The following is a 16,487-nucleotide window of genomic DNA, read 5'->3' on the forward strand; positions in this document are numbered from 1 at the left end:
ATTTTAAAGTGTTAGATGCTTATACATTGCTTTGTTCTACAACAAATTTGTAATGAAGTACTACTTATGTTTTATTTTATCAAAAAACGATACTTCTATTTTTAGCTGTTCAAATCTTTTATGACAATGAACTGATAATCTGAATGTGTTTGATTGCTTGTTTTCTGATATAGGCAACATTCAAGAAAATTAGTTCATTACAAAACTTTCGTTGTTCAAATAGTTTAAGTTACAAACTAATTCATTTTGAAACTGTCAGAAATTCCAGAGTTTAAAAATCATTCGTACATCAATATAATTAATATTTGAAGAATGACATCTAAATATTTTTTCTAATTACTGCAAAACAAATTTGATAAATTGTATTACTGTTAGCATTTTTTAAATAATGCATCATTTAAAGTAAGGAATATGGGTTGGTATTCAAATATTTAGTCAAACGCAACAAATGAATTTCGTGGACGATTGTTTTTTGAAGTCCGACTACGGAGTTCTATACTAGGACGAGACGGCCGTACAGCGCTTTCAGGTTTTTAGTAGGAATCTAACTAAGATCAGCTTGTGATTTTCACTTTAACGTAAATTAAATAATTATCATAATGTATTTAGTTAGGAGTATTTCTTTACTGGTATATGGGAAACTACTATTTGGGTCAACCGTAATGGAACTATTAAGTATTCCAATGCTTTAGTGAAACACACTAAACCACTTCTAACAATATTTTTTACGATCGCGTTTGTTATAGACATTTCTATCAGCATTAAAACCCTTTTTTAAATCAATAATGTTGTTTTTAATTTATATGGAGTCCAACGAAAATCACATCAATTAAATAGTTGTGTTCTCAAGCCATAAGACTATTAATTAGTGTACATAAAGAAAAGTCCCAGATTTATTCGAACAGTGTAAACTACCCTTGTGGATAACATTCTAGGTAGACTAACTCAGATGTTAAAATGTTCCGTTAACTCCTATTTCATCATAGTTTATACTTAGTTGATGTGTCGAATATTTCAACTTCATTCTAAGTATACTTTTAAAGGACAAATTCTTTCTAATAACATGAGTACTAAGTGTTTCCATTGATAGATTTTTATTTTAATAAATCCCAGTAAATCTATTTACCTAATTTTTGATTTTTTTATTATATGGAATTAACATGTTCCTGTTACATTACTTGTTTTAACAACCGTTTTTTACCTTTAAGTCATGTAATACTTAGACTTAATATTTTATAAACTCAGTTAAATTCACGATTCAACTTAACCTAGACCACCAGTGGAAACGTAGGATCACTGGACAGCCTCCCCCCCTAGTTGAAGACTCTTCAGCAATGAGCATCCACGATCCCTCACATGGGATTCCAAAACAGGACCTTCGGTCTCATGCGTGAATGCTTAACCACTAAACCACTGAACCTTCATCCGACGGTGTTAATGTCTAACTTCAATCGATTCATGATCTTGCTCAACCCTTCATCCATTGTTCTCGATGAATAACAGTCTCACACCTGACACAGACTTGACTCCATTAGTCACGACATTTTACTAGAACTCCAGGAAATTCATCTTGAAGCTAGTTCACTGGTGGTTTAGCTTAGATGAACTCGTGAATCTACCTGTGAAAGTACTACAACTTACACAAATTTTCATACTGATTTTATTAAAACTTTAAACAGAACAGTCAATTTATCTACACATGAAAATTTAGGAAATAAAACAACATTATCATTATAAACTTTAGTTTTTAAAGTACATTCCACATAGTGTAAAATGTCTTTCGTGTTAATGATTTTAAAAAAATACAAACTACCATCATCTACATATAAAAGCAAAACAGAATTTTTGAATATAGTTAACTTCAGAGGAAAACTGTGAATATCCATAAATACTTTCCTTCATACGATGATAATAATCACTGACGTTTTCCAAAATGTTTTTTTTTCAAAAATTAAGAATTGTGTTAATTTGTTTGAATGGATAATTCTATCTTGTATAACAAAAATAAGCTGTCTAGTACATTATTAACATGAAATGATTATTGACAGTACAATCTGTCTTACCTGTCCGTTTTGTTCTGTGACGAAATGGTTTTCTAAGGATTGTTAATAGTCTGTGAATGTTGTATCTTGTTAAATTTGAATAACTTTTATTGTACTGTAACATTTAACATCGGAATGATAAGAAATGACGTTGTTAAAATTGATTCCAAATTTTACTCAATAGCAGGTGGTATCCAGACATTTATAAGAACAATTCAATAGGTTTAGCAAAATATAGTACAGTACATATTTATGAAGTTATTTAATCAGAAGCTGTGAACACTATAAATTTAAAATGATGGTTAATTGTTAATCGATTCTGACCAACGGATTTTTTCGAAATTACATCGAGGTTACCGAAATATGGATCACAAAGCGTGGATTGCGAAGAATTCTGCAAAAATAGTTGTTTTCTAGAGTACACTCTCCCTTTTAACGTTTGAATGGTATATATTTTCCAAAAAAAGATGAATAAATATGACAGTTTGAAACCTGATACCTAAGTTAAAATATTTATTGGCTTTAACAATGTTTGAGATGAGTTTTCTAATTTAACAACTCTCTTATATAAATTTTTAGTTTACTGAAACAATAATCACTATTCCTGACTCTTTAACGACAGAGCGTTCAGAGGCCCTAGAGGAGTCAAAGAGTTCCATCCGAACAGGACGCAATGGAGCTTTCGAGAATATCAACGTGTCATGCTACTATTGGTTAGTAGTATAACATGCCTCTTCGCGGATTGGCTGAATTATAATGGTGTTATAACAAACGCTAATATCTATAAATACCTATAACTTTCTGTACATTTAGATTCTTACTAAACAAACACTTGTACAGCCTCCCTCTGTCTTTTGATTTTTCGACTGTGGGGTTCTATACGTTCGAGTGCCGTAGTTATATGCCACATGTACTAATGAATTTGACAATGTTATATGTTAAAAATGGTGAACATTTGCATCTGTTACGACATATATACTTCAAAATTGTGTTATTTGTAAATTAGAGAGGTCATTTAATAAAGTCGAGAATGATTTGGAGTAAAGTGTCCAGTCGCAATTAGTAAAATAGCAATACAGCAAAAATGAAAATGCAAAACGTCGTGTGAATAGAATGCATAGTAGGAGAATTTCATCTTGTCAATTGAGATAATAATGATAATGGTAATAATAATAATACTGTTTTATAAATATAATATGTAATAAGAGTGGTGTTGTCAAGGTAATTACGGTAAACAAAAAAGAATTCATGTGAATTGAGAATGATGGGTGTGAAGATTAAAATAGATGTAATCAACAACAAAAAAGGGAAGGGGGTTGAGAGGTTTATAATATTCAGTTTCGGTATTCAGTAATCCAGTCTTAGGCCAAGGTGAACATATATGTATGTTGATAAATAATGATTATGTTTTTACAATGTAAGATACATTATTAAATTTTGAAAAAAAGAATTTTGTTTACTCATGCACTATAGTATAATGAAAAGGAAAGCATAGATCACACAAAAAATTCTACTTCAGTTTTCTATACACTATGCTAAAAGAAGAATCTGTGATGTGTTAATGGCAGTGTGAATTATCTGGGAATAGACGACGTGATTAGTTAGAATGTATGTCACGATGAATAAATGTACTTTCAAATAACAGACTTTTAAGTAGCTAAAACTCAATCAAGAATGGTCAAGTTTAATCACTGAACTATAATATGAATACACTTAAATTTATCGACTTACTAATAGAAATCATTGTTCATTTATGTTCAACAGAAGAACGTTTCATTTGAGGCATAATTCAACCTTACGGTTTGAGACAACACTCTAGTACAGGCTAACTTTAGAAACCTTATGAAAATACTTAGTACGTGTGTTCAGTTTGTTCAACTGGTTTTTACGTATTTCGTTAAGTCTTTCGGTAGCCTACAAATAAAGGAACAAAATAAACTCATGACCTAATTTCAATTTTATTTTCATCACATACTGATGTCCGTCGATGAACCAATAAAATCTAAGAGAGTTGAATGAATGTCATTGAATTGTTGTGGTCTTCTAAAGAATATACATGCATAACCCCGAATGGATTGAATATCAAGACATTCATGTTGTACAGTGAGTAAAAAATAATGACACACATTTTCATAGTTAATCAGTTGTTTTATCATAATTTCTACAAACAAATCTGTTTAAATAATCTAGTCTGTACTAGTACTGAATTCCTATTTAATAAATAAGTTTGAAAGAACACAGAGTTTAAAACCTTTCTTTCTGAAATAACCTATAATATTCTCACAAGAAACTATCTAAATCTCATTTTGTACTAAAACTTGTTATATTGGCCATATCAAACTTTCAATTAGGTTTGTTTACGTGTTTAACATATAATATCTATACAAAACTATAGAACATGTGTAAAAGAAAAAAAACAACAACAGAGAACAACATTATTATCTCTCATTTAGTAGCACACAACTTATAAACAATATGTATATCTATATCATATATATATATATATATTATGTGGAAAAAGAAGTCATAGGGAAAACAAATGATTCTTTCAATAAAAACTAACAGAGTAACAATGTCCATTCTACGAATTATTATTGTTTTCGTTTTAACTCCTTTTTTATTAGTATATTGATTTGTTCTCAATTTCGGACTCATTGTATATTGCTTTGTTTTTTGTTTTGTTTTACAGGCATCTAATCTTATTATATTAAAAGAGAAATTCAAGTGGTTAAGATATATACATATATATATATATATATATATATATATATATATATATATATATATATATAATTCATTAAATTTATAAAGAAAAATAGAAAAATCTTTTTTAGATGATAGAAGTTCAATGTAGAAATTGAGTAAATTGAAGTGAATAATTTGATATACAGGAAATGAGTTTTTTTCTTACAAAATAGTTTATTCTTCATTCGTTTTTAATTATAGGTTTAATCACTAAGTGAAATAATGAACTGATATTTTTAATTTATTGATGTTTTGTTTTGTTTTTCTTAATCATTGAAGAGTAGTCACTGAAAATTTAAAAATTCAACATAGATATTGTATTTTTTATTTAGTGAGTAATAAAATAATTATCAGTATAGGGGTTGTGGAGATTATTAAGTTTTTGATTGAGATCATGAACCGATTGGTGTTATACCACCGTTAGGAAATCTGGAAGCACTGGACTTAATAAGCTCCACAACCCAAATACTGTTAATTAACATGTGCTCACTAGTGACTAGTTCCGTGAGGGAATTCACGGAGTTCTAGTGACCAGTAGAGCTAATCCGTGTCTGGTAGAGACAGGTATCTACCTAAGTACAATGAAAGATGGTCGCGCAATTTCGTGGATTGGTTGATGTTAGACACTAACACCATTGGATGCCGGCTCAGTGGTCCAGTAGGTTAGGCGTTCGCGCGAGAGTGAAGGCCCTGGGTTTGAATCCCGCGAGCAGGAACTTGGATGCGCACTGCTAAGGAGTCCCAAAATAGAACGAAACGACCGTCCAGTGCTTCCAGGTTCCTAACGGTAGTCTAACATAAATCTGTTCATGATCTCAATCAAACAAAATAATTGATGACTACCTTGTTGGTTGAGGACTAATCCTTTGAAATCCTTTTATTAAGAAGATATTAAAATAAGGAAGGAAACTTTATATGAAGTATATATAAGTGAAGTGGATTTCAAATAATATCAATGGACACTAATTCGTTAAATTATTTGTATGAGAAATGAAGTTCGGACTAGATAATTATGAAGATATAAATAAGAGAGAAAATAAGGAAAAAACAATATAAAACATATCACTCGAGTTATAAGATTAAAATGAGGGTAGTTTCAATGTGAGTAGAAGTTATTTATGACTATACTTATGATGTTTAGGTTTATGTATAGCTGAAGATTTAATAAATATAAGTATTATTCCTACGGCATCAAAAATGTTAAGTTAATATCAAACTTATGATCAGTTCTAACTATATTTTCGATACTAGCAGAAGATGGATGTTTATCATCAGCTTTTATTGAATTATCGAAATATATATGTGTTTGAAGTCTTTGAGAAATATCTTCATCTACAAAGAACTTGATTGATCTAATAAAAATGTACTTGTGAAACGTGTTCAATGATACTTGTTCTTTTTATTTAACCTCTTGTTTATTTAAAATGAAAATGTTTTGAATGAAATAATCGTATTTATTATGATATTAAATTATCTTATTATAACCCCAAGAGGATAAAATAAACGTAGACTGAAAGTTGTATACAAAGATGAAATCATTCATGCGTACTAATTTACGGTAGTTTGAATTTATGTTGACCTCATTAAAATGCTGAAAAAGAAACGTTCACTTCTTTGCACTACTTCAGACATAGAATAGAAACTTATTAGAAAATCTTAGGTTTGTATAATCCAAGATAAGGATCAATGTGAGATAAATTTAAAGGATAAGGAGATCTACTTAAGGCTAGATAGATCGAATGAATGTCTCACGAAATCACTTCAATAAAGAAAACCTCATGGACATAGGTAGAGAGAGGACCAAAACTTTTATGTTTCATGAAAAGATATTTATATATTTATTGCTATTTGGTATTTATTTGTTACTTTTATTAATTTCAATGAAATTCAACTATTTTCACAACCTCAAACTTGAAGTTACCATGTGCTCACCATTGACTAGTTTCGAGGGAGAATTCTCGGAGTTCTAATGGGAAACCATGACCAGTGGAGTTCATCTGAGCAGGGTGTGAGACAGTTACCCACCAAAGACAATGAAAGATGGTCGCGGAGTGGTTGAAGTTAGATATTAACACCATTGAATACCGGCTCAGTGGTCCTGAGTTTGAGTCCCACGTGCGGGATCATGGGTGTACAATGCTGAAGAGTCCCATACTGGGACGAAACGACCTTCCAGGTTTCCAATAGTGATTGACATTAATTAATACATGATTTCAATGACATTAATGTAGATAAACACCACTGAGTTTATATTATTGTACAATACATAGCAACTAATACAAGTATGTGGAACTACCGAAGTATTAAAGTATTGTGATTTCAAAGTATGAAAAGTTTACAAAAATACGGCAATACCTATAGGTCACAGTAATACTGATTTTATTCAACTGAAACACATCAATATTCTATTCAGTTAAACTTAAAACACCAGTTCGACACACAGCAAACAAATGAAATTAAGTGTTACTGTGTTTTATTTCCCTAAAATACAATATGCATTATCTGGTAATATTAAAATCATTGGTATCAGTACCGAGGTTGAACTTGATAGTTTCAAATAAACTAAGCAATCGATAGAAAGTTAATAATAAATACATATGTTTTTATATCCCAATGAGTAGAAAAATTGTATTTCTGATGTTTCGTGACTCAATGTAAGTCACTTCTTCAAAGTAAATAAGTAACCGAAGTTAACACAGGTTTAAATAATACGAAGAAAATAATGCAGAATATTTTTGGTATAATCAAAATCATAATAAGTCTGAATATGTCAATGTCAAGTTATTCTTGGTTAAGGTGGATTTGTATGACCTGTCACTATATTAATTTGTGTATGGGAGTGTGGATGCGAAAATAATTCAGAAAGGCTTTTCCAACTATAATGAGAGGCGAGTAGCTGAAGTGTTTCATATTATGCTAAATCCATCTGCCCCAAATGGGAAAGAATGTCTAAATATTCAGCCAACTTGGACTAGTTACCTAAGCAATTACATCTGACCTTATTTTCCACACAATCTGCACGTACACTTAATTTTACAAATGCATACATTTCTCATACCCACACTCCGACACATTAATACAGTGGCAGGTCATACAAATCCACCTTAACCAAGAATAACTTGACATTGACATATTCAGACTTATTACGATTTTGATTATACCAAAAATATTCTGCATTATTTTCTTCGTATTATTTAAACCTGTGTTAACTTCGGTTACTTATTTACTTTGAAGAAGTGACTTATATTAAGTCACGAAACATCAGAAATACAATTTTACTACTCATTGGGATATAACAAAAATATATTTATTATTAAGATTATAGTTTGTATACTGATTGTTAAAAGAATGTCAAGAATCAATTCGAATACAATACAATCAGATAATGTTGCATGATTCCGTATGACGTACATGTTTTATTATTATTATTATTATTATTATTATCAAAATAGAATTCTCAGCGTAAAGTATTTCAACAAGTTTCCGTTTCTTTCTTCTTGGTTGGTCCTGGCGATAAATATTGAGTGATCGCCAGTTAAATGTTAGCAGTTCAGTAAATGGACATCTGAATAATGTGCATTCTTTTCGTTGTATGTTGCCAGCAACCACATTGTCTCTTATTGAGTTTTTTGTAACTTTGACAACGAAAGGTTGTACACCTTTCAGAAACGCAGCAGAATAGGTTATGTGATTAATAAACATAATGATATATTAAAACAAACAAAAATAGATAACTTGTTGAAATATCTAGATGGCAGGAACAGGTAGCTCAGATGCTCAAGCAGGCCGCCCTTTTGTTTGCAATTAACATATATTTTCGATATAGATAGAAACCGATATCTATATTTTACTGAAAAACAATCCAGCAATATAATGCTCCTGGATTTTGTCAACGTTATGAGCTGCAGAACATTTATTCATTCTAATCGTTTCTCATCAAACAAAGTCTCGGATCTTTTTTAATTAATTAATGTCTAGTATGATTTTTCCGAAAATGAATGAACGCTTAGCTACAAGATAAATCTGAAATAAGCAGAACAGTTTTGTCAAAACAGAACCCAATTTAGATTTTAATAAATTTCTATATCCATGGTTACATCTTATTAAGCTTGCACGACTACAAACTTCCATTATATAAGTCCGTCATCCGATCAAACTTCAGTTATATTCGATAGTATTGTATGAATAAATGATGTCTAAAATGAATAGTTCTGTTGATTAACCAGTGAATTTGTAGTATGAAAATATGGAAAATTGTATCGAAATGACAAATGAAGTTCTAGGCACTAGATAAATTTTTAATATTTGTCACTGTTCAATATTTTAAATAGTAGTGTAAAAATTAAACTGACACCACAAGGTATATGTATTGAGGCTTTTTTCATATCTAGTAATATGTTTACTATAAAATACTATTTGTCAAGTCAAAATTAAAATGATTCAATCTCTTATTGTCATGATATTCTAAAGTATATTTGATCCCATTAAGTTATAAGTAACCTAATGAGATTGATAAATAGACATCAATTGGATACCCCTTATTAACAATTATTTTCAGTTTAAATAAACTATTTCTATAAATACGCTAACTATCGATTTTGGGATTAGAATAATCGATAAATGTTTCATGTTTACACAGACTTTTGCTATCAAATTGCTTTGAATTCTACATGAAATCAGCGTTTTGTTCTCAGTTAATAAATTTCATCTTATTTTTTATAAACTTTAGAGTCTAATTTTGATAAGCAACAATCCATTATTTTTTTGATCTGATCTAGAGATTCTTAAAGCGTACACATTATTAAAAGCATAATTCCTCCCTCTGTATTCGAAAAAAATATTTATGTCACGGTGAAAGCATGCAATGAATTGCTGGAAAAAAATGACTTACATAATAGGTAAGATAAAAATTGATAGTATCATTTCGGATGTAATTTATACTGATACAATTCTCAATGAAACTATTTACGATTGATTGTTAACTCTGGTATCAAACTTATTTACTCATCAAATTTCAGGCATATATTCTTTCAAGCTTAGCTCATACGTTACAGAATATACAATGTACTATAGAGATAATAAACAAACCAGTTTTGAGCATACAATTTACTAGAGAAACAAATTGTAATTGATTTTCATATAAAGTTTAATAATTGATAGACTAACCTGTTAGCAGTTACAGTAGGCATTAATTAGTGTTAAAACATTAAGTGGACATTGATTTAGTTGACTTAGTGAATTGCACATAACTAAAAACATAGATCTCAGGAACTAGTACATTAAGTTGATTAATAAAACCCAGATTTCGTCTTATAGAAGTTTTATTGAAAGACAAGTGAATTGTCGGTTTAAAGTATTCACTAAATTATTACTGGCTATTTGTATTTACCAGTGTGTGAAAAAAAACGAAATTGTTTTTACTGACGTTTTTTTATTTAATGCTAACAGTTTAATCGAAGTAATTTATAAAGAGGGATTTAGAAAGAATTCTCAACTTATTATATGATAATTCGACTAAACAGAAAGATTTTTTATATTAGTTCACAGAGTTTTGGTTAGTTTAACTCAACTCTTTATTACTCTAACATTTTTAATGGCATGTTCTGTCACTTACTCTCATATATTTCAATTCACGATAAAGTCATTAAATTTTTAAGCGTCAAAAGGGTATAATGTATTCATTCTATTGACGGTCGAATGATGCGATTCTCTATGACGTTTTTCACTTTTAAAATAGAGAAGTTAAATGATCAATTTTACTTATTAAAATGTAAGTACAATTATGAGAAAAACATATATTAACTTGGTTGAAATCTATACAAAGCTCCAGTGGTTGAATAAAGTGTAACTGATGAGCGAAATGTACACATAGTCCTTTAAAAATTACTTTGAGATATGTTATGTTGAATTAATGATAGGATCTTGATATTAAAAATTAGTGAAAGTGATTGGATTGCCTTAGTAACTGTAAATTAATATGATTATATGACCTAATAATGATCCTCGAAAATTAAATTATACAATAAGGTTTCAATGAATTGATTGTTTATCGATTTTATTTAAATTTATATTATTAGTATTCGATACATTCACACTATTATGGTTTTAGTTTTCTTTTCTTTTTTTTGGAGTATTATCACACACCTGTATCACAGCTTTGATGAAAAATGTTGTACATTCATCATGGCTTTTATTGTTCATTCATTGAAGATAGTTAACTGAACTTTAGTTATCCACTCTTTAAAAATAACTTAATATTTAAGAATTACTTACTTACTTACTTACGCCTGTTACTCCTCGTGAGGGAACATAGGGCGGCCATCAGCTCTCTCCATCCAACCCTGTTCTGAGCAATGCTTTCAAGCTCTTTTCAGTTGTTATTCATCCTTTTCATATCTGCTTCTATTTCTCGACGTAATGTGTTCTTTGGCCTTCCTCTTTTCCGCTTCCCTTCAGGATTCCAAGTTAGAGCATGCCTTTTGATGCAGTTTGATGATTTCCTTAATGTATGTCCTATCCACTTCCAACGTCTTTTCCTAATTTCCACTTCATCTGGGAGTTGGTTCGTTCTCTCCCACAGTAGGCTGTCGCTGATAATATCCGGTCAACGGATTTTGAGTATTTTGCGTAGACAACTATTAATACTTGTACCTTCTTGATGATGGTTGTAGTAGTTCTCTAAGTTTCAGCTCTGTACAATAGACTGTTTTGACGTTCATATTGAAGATTCCGACTTTGATGGTGGTTAACATTTGTTTTGAGTTCCATATGTTCTTCAATTGTAGGATTGCTGTCCTTGCTTTGCTAATCCTTGCCATTACGTCTGCACCTGATCCTCCACGTTCATTGATGATACTTCCAAGGTGCGTGAAGGGTTCCACATCTTCCAGAGTTTCACCATCAAGTGTGATTGGGTTGGTGTTTAATATAAAATAAAATTTGTAAACTGTTCCATGTTTTTTTTTGGAAATACGTTTTATCAAAATTCGAAATGACCATAAAATTTTGTAAAGTCCATTCAGCATTAAACAGTGGTTTTCTTCCTGATTTCTTTTTATCCCTACCTGATGTCATTATTTTGGTGAGTGTCTTAATTAAAATCCAAGAGTCAATATTATTTATTTTCATTTGAGTTTATATAAAAATAAAACTTAATATTCAATGAATTTACACTTCTAGGTTAATATATAAAGGTTCTTTATTTAGAAATCCTCTATTAGGTCAACAAGTTAAAATGAATATAGAATATTTTAAAGTAGGTTAAGGCAATATGGTTTTTAATGGTAAGTATGATTGTTTTTTTTTTAATATAAATGAATTTATTGTTACCCAGTAACCTGTTCAACAAACAACTCAAAGTATTCCCTGAAAATGTTTGTTGAAATATCATTTTATCACATGAATAATTTATTTGAATTACTGATTCTGATTGTATCGTTTGATCTTTTTTAAACTGGATCATATTTAGAACAAAATAAGGGTATGGCGACATAATTGTTGCTATAGTACACCAAAAATATTAAGGGAAGGTTTGTATAATCAGTTTGATGGTGACATCACTTTATAACAACATTAAGAGTTTGCTGCTTTAAAGAACAGTTCTAAAATTACATTTACTTCTTATATATAAATAATAAGTTGAGGTTTTTTTCTTTTACGTGTTTACTTTCACACATTGTTGTTTGTTATTCTCCAGGCAGTAAATAAAACTAAAGTATAGATGAGAGGATCTCAGAGAAAAAAGAAAAAAATCATATGGTTTATAGATAGTTTTCCACTTCAAACGTCATTCACATTTTTTGTTATTCTTATTTTATTCAGATAATAGGATAAAACGGTAAATTAATTAACTTGAGAATTGAGGATACATAAATTGCTTTCTTGTGTTTTTTTTCTTAAAGGAAATAACAAAAACCCAAACAAGTTAGAAAGTGAGGCAAGATGTCGATAAAGGACTGGGATATAGTAAATATGAAGGTAAAACTATGAAATGTATTCATGTGATAGTTTTACAAAGTTGGAAAACTGTTCACAATTTCAAATAAAATCACAGGATAGAGAGATATCTTTCACCATTGCGAAACATTTGGTTGAGACTGGTCATTAGGTTGATAACAAGCCAGTCTTTGTAGTTTTGTACAAAAGCCTTCAAGGGTGTATACTAAGGTTTATTGATGCCTCAGCTATACGGCAACTGAAACCCCCTTTGTGTGTTCAAAAATAATTTGTTCATACCCTTAACTTACCCTAGTAATAGTGATTTATTATTTAGAGTGGTTATCACATTGTTTTGTGTATTTTATTTTACCTTTAACCTGCCTCGTTGACCCTGTATTTTTCATATAGCAAGTATATTTGTGATCAGATTGATCGAAAGGTATTGCGCAAATATATCACATAATTCTGATAACCTTCGTCTTCTCATTGTATTATCGAAATTTATCAAAGGGACTAATTGATTTAAAACTATACATCCGTAACGCATTTTACATTATTCGATTTATAAACATTCTTTTTATTTCATTGAAACCATGAACTGGTCAATGTGAGATCACTATTGAAAGCCTGGAAGTAATAGACGACCATTTCTTCCGTAGTATGCAGCTCCTTGTCAGTGCACTTCTTTACACCATAATTTATTTATCGCAACAATGAATCGTTCACTATCATCCCATTTTTTATTAATGTAGTTGATTGTACTTCCTAGATAGCATTTCTTGTGGTGATGATTTGAATAGTTTATCATAAACGATTTCATCATTTTATTTATTATTAATTTTTAACACTACGGAATTCTTGGCAATAAATATGAACTACTGAAAAAGTTGTATTTTCACTACGTAGTATAAGTGCGAAACTTCATAAAAGAAATTTCAATGATTCTTGCACAACATTGATAAATGGTCATATTTCTTACAATACATGGCTTTTCAGAGTTGTACTGATGCAGCTCACATGTAATATATACGGTATAGTTAGGAATTTCAGTTGATTTAAACGTCTGGAAGTCTCATATAAATCGCACCACAATTACGTTGGTGACTGTACTTTAGTTGTTTTCCTAAAACACTTACGCAAACGGTAGTCATTTACGTATGTGATACAGCCTAAAAGACTGAAAACTAGCTGGTTACAATATTAAAGCAGATAGTCAAAAATCACTATGACTAGATAAAATAGATGGAATGTCAAAACTTATTGAATGATTAACAATTCGTCCTAAAATTTGTGTTTTATTTGACATTTTTGAAACAAAACAGTACAGCTTCTGAATAATTTAATGTCGACTTTTAAAAATGTCACGCTTATTCTCGTTTAGTAGTCTGAAAATATCATATATACGTATGTTATTTAGTCTTCTTCAATACATATTTTAAAGATAAATCATCTAAAATGTCAGACTCAGCAGTAAATGTTTATGTTGATATTAGTTTGATATATTTTCGTGTTATATTTTCAGTGTAATCTAATTTGAAAATTTATGTATGGACTATTTTTTGTGATACGAACGTCTGTTTACCTGGATAAAACATGTAACATTTTGTTTTACTTAAAGATTTCGATACAATATATGGATGAGCAATTATACTGTCTGTATAGTTTTAAGTAGAATAGAGGTTCAATGTATCATTAGGAGTGCTAAATATATGTATATACCAAAAGAAGGTTTTGGGAAAATTTATTATGGGTTTTATCATAAGAGGTATTATCCACTAACTATCTTTGCTAAGAATGCTTATGAATTAAGGCAATATCGAGGCAGTACGCACAGTATGCACATATGCCAATAAGAGACTGGTCAATTGCAGTCTTAAACAGCAATGGGAAGGTTCAAGTAAATAATACTAAGTCAATTTAGAGGTATTAATTGTTTAATTTTCAAATAACTAAATCAGGAAATCAGCATTTAGTCACCAGATGGATTCATAAATAAACGATGCCTCATCTTCAAGAAAGCTGATGTCTATTGACGAATTCCATTCAATTGTTTGCCATCTTGATTTCTTCGACCGTTGGTGAAGTGACATCCATGAGAAGGTCTGTGTGTATTGCTTTGATGTCCGGTCGATTCAATGGAGCTGGTGTATTTAGCAGTTTCTCGAAGTATTCTACCCATCAGTTCTTCTGTTCTTGAATCTCAGTGATTAGCTTGCATTCTTTTCCTTGACTGGTCCCTCTAGTTTACTATATTTGCCTGCCAGTTTCTTCCATACAGTTTTTTCATATTTCCTTCTCTTGCAGCATCTTTCCGCTATCGTTGCCAGTTGCTACACGAATTTCTGCTTGTCGGCTCCAATGCTCCACTTCACTTGCTTGTTTGTGGATGTGTTTCCAGCATGTGCTTTGACTTTCTACACTTTTGTTCGGCTATTGTCAATTGTTGTCTTCTTGTTCTTCCTTTCTTGAATCTTGTCCAGGATTTCGATATAGATCCATTCGTTATGATGCTTCTTGAGACCCAGCATATCCTGACACGTTGAAGTTAATGCTTCTTTGATCCCTTTCAAGTTGTCCTCCATAGAAATTTCTTCTTCTTTCAGTAAGGCTTTCTTGTAAGGCTTGTAACCTGTTGTTGTGAGCTATTTGGAATCCGTTGGTCTTGTTAGTATCTCGAAGAAAGGTTGTATTGAACCTTCATAATGCTGTCTCCTCAGTTTTCCAGTGTTTCTTTAGCTTCATTTTCATCTTGACCATAACCAGGTGGGGATCTAAAGCTATGTTAGCTCCTCTCCTGGTTCTCACGTCTTCCATTGTCCTTCTGAAAGTTTTAATGATACAAATATGATCTATATGGTCCTCCGTGGTGCGGTCTGGCGAGATCCATGCAGCTTTGTGTACGCGTTTGCTTGCGAATACTGTGCTACTTATAATCACTTTTTTGAATTCACATAGATTTGACAATCTCTAACCATTCTCGTTCCTTTCTTCTAGTCCATGTCGTCACATGATATCTTCATATCCGGTGTTGTCCATTACAACTTTGGCGTTTAGGTCTCCCATCAGAATGGCCAGGTCTTTTCCTGTGCGCTTCGCTATGATTGATTGCAGCCTATCGTAAAACTGATCTTTATTGTCGTCGTCGCTATCGTTGGTGGGTGCATAAAATTGGACAACATCGTAATTCCCTCCTTATTCGTTTTGAACGGTGCTTTGATGATCCTAGATCCGTGAGATTCCCATCCTATAAGTGCATCTCGTGTTTCTTTGGACAGCATCAGAGCAACTCCCTGAGTGTATACAGCATTTTCCTCTTCGTGACCAGAGTACAGCAGCATCTACCACGTACCTAACCTATGCTGTCGAGCTTGGGTCCAATAGGTTTCGCTGATTCCGAGATCATTCAAGTTGTATTTTCTCATTTCCACAGTTATTTGACTGATCCATCCGGTCTTTCACATTATCCGGACATTCCATATACTTATAAAAATTGGTGCTCTGGTCGTTAAAAGGGGTACCGGCCTCGTGGCTTCCTAAGGAACTTGGCTTTTACCATGAGGCGTCATAGTTCTTCTAAATGAAGACCCTTGAACTTTCAGTGCAGAGTTTAGAATGGTTTAGCTTGTTTATACTGGTTTGGATTTTTTTTAGCAAGGTTGGTTTTTATGGGATGGGATTAATAACTCTATATTCAACCCTTCTCTTTTATCCAGGCTTTATACCGACAGTAATCCTAAAAGGGTTACAGGCATAGTTATCTCT

The sequence above is a fragment of the Schistosoma haematobium genome, chromosome 4, assembly GCF_000699445.3.
Source record: "Schistosoma haematobium chromosome 4, whole genome shotgun sequence".
Lineage (NCBI taxonomy): Eukaryota > Metazoa > Platyhelminthes > Trematoda > Strigeidida > Schistosomatidae > Schistosoma > Schistosoma haematobium.